The sequence below is a fragment of the Otolemur garnettii genome, unplaced genomic scaffold (assembly GCF_000181295.1).
Source record: "Otolemur garnettii isolate 467f Iridium unplaced genomic scaffold, OtoGar3 scaffold00158, whole genome shotgun sequence".
Taxonomy (NCBI): domain Eukaryota; kingdom Metazoa; phylum Chordata; class Mammalia; order Primates; family Galagidae; genus Otolemur; species Otolemur garnettii.
In genome coordinates this window covers 3,692,286-3,696,314 of record NW_003852553.1, presented here as the reverse complement: position 1 = coordinate 3,696,314, position 4,029 = coordinate 3,692,286, and the positions used below count along the sequence as shown (strand labels likewise).

Below are 4,029 nucleotides of genomic sequence, written 5' to 3'. Positions count from 1 at the left end.
AGGTTGTGTTGCCGTGAGCTATGACGTCACAGCACTCTATCCAGGGCAACAGAGACTCCACCTTAAAAAAAAAATGAGAGAGAGAGAGTGAAGAAAGGAGAAGAAAAATGCACTTATACTGTCTTTTATAATTACACAATTACCTTTACTAATACTCTTTGTTTTTTCATACTGATTTGAATGACGGGCATCTCTTGATTTTCACCTACAGAATTTTCAGTAGTATATTTTGAAAACTGAGTGTGCTAGCAACAAATTCTCAGTTGTTTATCTGGAATGTCTTTATTTCATATTTGTTTTTGAAAGATAGTTTTGCTAGATGTAGGACTCTTGATAATTTTTCCTTTGGGCAACTTCAATATGTCATTCCCCCTGCCATCTGGCTGCCATTATTTCTGCCAAGAAGTCAGCTATGGGTTCCCTTGTAAGTGATGAGTCATTTTTAAAATTTGCTGCCACAACGCCCAGCTATTTGGCCAGGGTGGGTTCGAACCTTCCACCCTTGGTGTATGTGGCTGGCGCCCTGCTGACTGAGCTACAGGCACCGCCAGCCATTATTTTTTTTGGAATATTTTTTCTTCTCCTTCTCTCTCTTTCCTCTCCTTTCTTCCCATTATTTTGATTTGTTGTGCTTAATGATGGACCGCATTTATGGAGCTCTGTTCATTTTTCTTCATACCATTTTCTCTTTAGTTTTTGGATCGCATAATCTCCATTGATCTATCTTTTAGTTCACTGATTCTTTCTACTCCCAGTTCAAATCTACTTTTGAGCCCCTCCAGTGAAATTTCCATTTCAATTATTATATTTTTCCATGCCAGAATTTCTAATTTTTATCTTTCATAATGTCTATCTCTTAATTTATATTCCTGATTTGATAAGACACTTATTATCATACCTTTCTTTTTAAAGCATAGTTATCTTTAGTTCTTTAACCTTATTTATAATGGCTACCTTGAAGTCTTTGTCCATTAAATCTGACATCTGGTTGTTCTCATAGGCAGTTTGTGTTTCCTGCTTTTTCTGGTGCATGAATCACACTTTCCTGTTTCTTTTCATGTCTTGTAATTTTTTGTTGAAAACTAAACATTTTATATAATATATAGGGTGGACATAAAGTTCATGTGCAATTTAAAATAGTTTAACATAGTAAATTGCACCCGAACTTTATGGACGCCCTGTGCTGTAGCTACTCTAAGTACTTACTAGTTCTCTTGCTCCCAGGGCTTGTTGTTTGTTTAGTTGCTTAGTAACTATCTGGATTATTTTCATGAAGTTTATTTCCTTTGCAGTATGAAGTCTCCGATGTTCCTCCTCAGAGAGCAAAGTCTTGGGCATGAGCAGTAACCCTATAATAAATGGTTTTAGCAAGGCTGTCTTTGACTCTTTCCCTGATCACACCCAGCTGTTAAGCTCACTAGTGACTGGCTGATTTCTCTGCTGCTTTCAACAGAGCGCAATAGGGCATAAACTGTTCCACAGACTGATCCTATTAAGTCCAGGCTCCTTTGCAATGATAGTTTTGGAGGTCAGAGTTTGAGGTTTGTTCTGACCCTAATAGTTCTATTCTTAGCTGTCCCTGTCTCTGATTCTCTCTATTAAACTAGCTGGCTTATAGTTTAGCTTACATCTTTAGTGAAGTTATCAGTCTCCTCTTAACTGCTTTCCAGCAAAACCTCCTTTGTTTTTGAGAGCTTTCTTAGACTTTAGCTTCTCCACATTATGTTTCAAATAAAGTTAGTTCCTTTAGCAAGAGCTTCAGATTTTATAGCATGCTTGTCTATCTGGGCAAAATTTCTGAGCCATGGCTCCAAAGCTAGGAAAAGGGAGAGTGGCATGCTTATTTCTGAATGACACTTCTGCTTTCGGAGGTGGACACTGAGCAGGGGGTCATAGCCTCTGGTCCTTTTGGCTTCTCTCTTCCTGCGTGGAACCTCTGCCCTACTAACAAGCTGAGATCAGAGTGATCAGGGCCGATCTCTCATAGTCTCAGTGTACCACACCTGAGGTCTAACCTCCAATCAAGGAATGGGGGCTGTGTGCAAGACAGGAGCTTTTGACTCTCAACCTCACTAACTTGAAACATAGCCTCAGAAACAGGTACCAGAAACAGGTATCTATCATTTAGAATGATAAATGCTGAAGTTCTGTCCCTTCTAGGAAGACACAGTAGCACTTGATTGGGAGACTGGAGGTAAGGAAACCCTGAGTTCTTGTCTGTGCCTGCCTGAAGTAGAGTTTCCATCACAGTGAACTAGCAAGGGAAGAGATAGAGCAGGTCATGGTTCAAATGCTATAACTTTCATGGTCTTCACTGAGTTTTAGTAGATTTTCTAGAATGAATGTTTTTTTATTTGCTGTATGCTTTTAGGACCATTTCCAGATACTTTAAATGGTTGTTTTAAAAATAAATTTCACAGGCTCAGTGCTCGTAGCTCAGCGGTTGGGTGCCGGCCACATACCCCAGGAATGGCAGATTCAAACCCAGCCCAGGCCTCCTAAACAACAATGGCAACAACAACAACAACAACAACAAAATAGCCCGGAGATTAAAAGAAGTAAACTGCACCTCTCCTTACCATTGCTGGCTTTACCTCCCTCAGGTCCTGCTGAAAAAATGTCAGATTCAAATCATGTTAGCAGCCAGAAGAATTTCTCTGAGGAGGAAATAGATGATGAAGAAAGTGTGATTTTGACATTGGTTCCAGTTAAAGACAATTCAAATAATGAACAAATGGAACCAACTGTTTCTTCAACTTCTGATGTCAAACTGCACAATCCCCAGAAACACAATGAAGTTCACCTACCTCCAACAAATAAACAATCAAAAGTCATCTGAAAAGCTAGATGTAAAAACCCTGATCTTCCCTTGCCAACCGTTTTGCCTCCCATTAATGATGTGTGTTGGGACACTTTGAGGAACTGGTGCCAGCAACTCAATTTGAGTACCGATGGCAAGAAAACAGAAGTTTTTCTGAGGCTTCAGGTGCATGCTTTTCCTGAACAGAAATGTGAAATTCCTGAAACACCAAAGGAGGCCAGATTACATTCATGTTCAAGGAAACTCAAGGCAGAGACCAAGAGAGCAAGACCTCAGGAAAGGTCCAAGGTGAGTGTGAAAACAGAAGAGATGGACAGAGTGGAAGTGATAACATCAGCTCAGGAATCTGCATTGGCATCGTGGGCAAGGATTGCTGCCAAAGCTGGTCAGCCTAAGACTGTGATTTCATGGTCCATTTCTGCTTCTGCTGTGGCCTTTTTGACAACAGCTTCTGGCCTTAGGTGGTGTGTGATCCATGGTGAGCCTCTCCCCACAGACCCAGAGGTCGGGTCCGCCTACAGTTTCATACAGGTCAGGCCTGGGTACCTGCCACTCCCAGGAGGATGATTTCCCTCTTCCTGTTACCAGCCTGCATTGTCCCATCTCCAGGCCTAGAAGATAATATGTTATGCCCTGACTATGCTAAGAGAAATAAGAAGATAATGAAAAGATTAATGGTAGCAAAGAAGAAGTGATCTACTTCAAACACAAAGTAGGAGACTAGAATATGCCACCTCAAAGTATTAGAGAGTGATGGATATACTTTCAGAATGTGTAAGCTGATTTGAGGAAATGGAGGAAGAGATCATTGGAAGGAACCTTTGTGATCTACAAAATGGAATCGAGTAATTAGGACTCCACTGTGAAGATGGTTGACTGGGTGCCAGCCCTGTCTAAGGAGACCCGTTAGGGGGCTTGGAAAGCCACTAAAATAAAGTCATTGCAGTCGGAAAAAAAAATAGCCAGGTGTTGTGGCAGGCGCCTGTAGTCCCAGCTACTTGGGAGGCTGAGGCAAGGGAATTGCTTAAGTTCAAGAGTTTGAGGTTGCTGTGAGCTGTGACACCAGAGCACTCTACTGAGGGCTACATAATGAGACTCAGTCTCAAAAAAAAAAAAAAAAAAAATTAACAGTGTCAAGGGGGAAAAGGTCTGCAAGACCTGATGCTATTCCAGAAATGGACCTCTCGGCTCGGCGCCTATAGCTCAAC

General features: G+C 41.3%; 1 pseudogene; it reads left to right on the top strand.

The window, feature by feature from the left end:
* Positions 1 to 2,617: 2,617 nt before the first annotated feature.
* LOC111728441 lies at positions 2,618 to 3,516 on the top strand (annotated as a pseudogene).
* Positions 3,517 to 4,029: the final 513 nt, after the last annotated feature.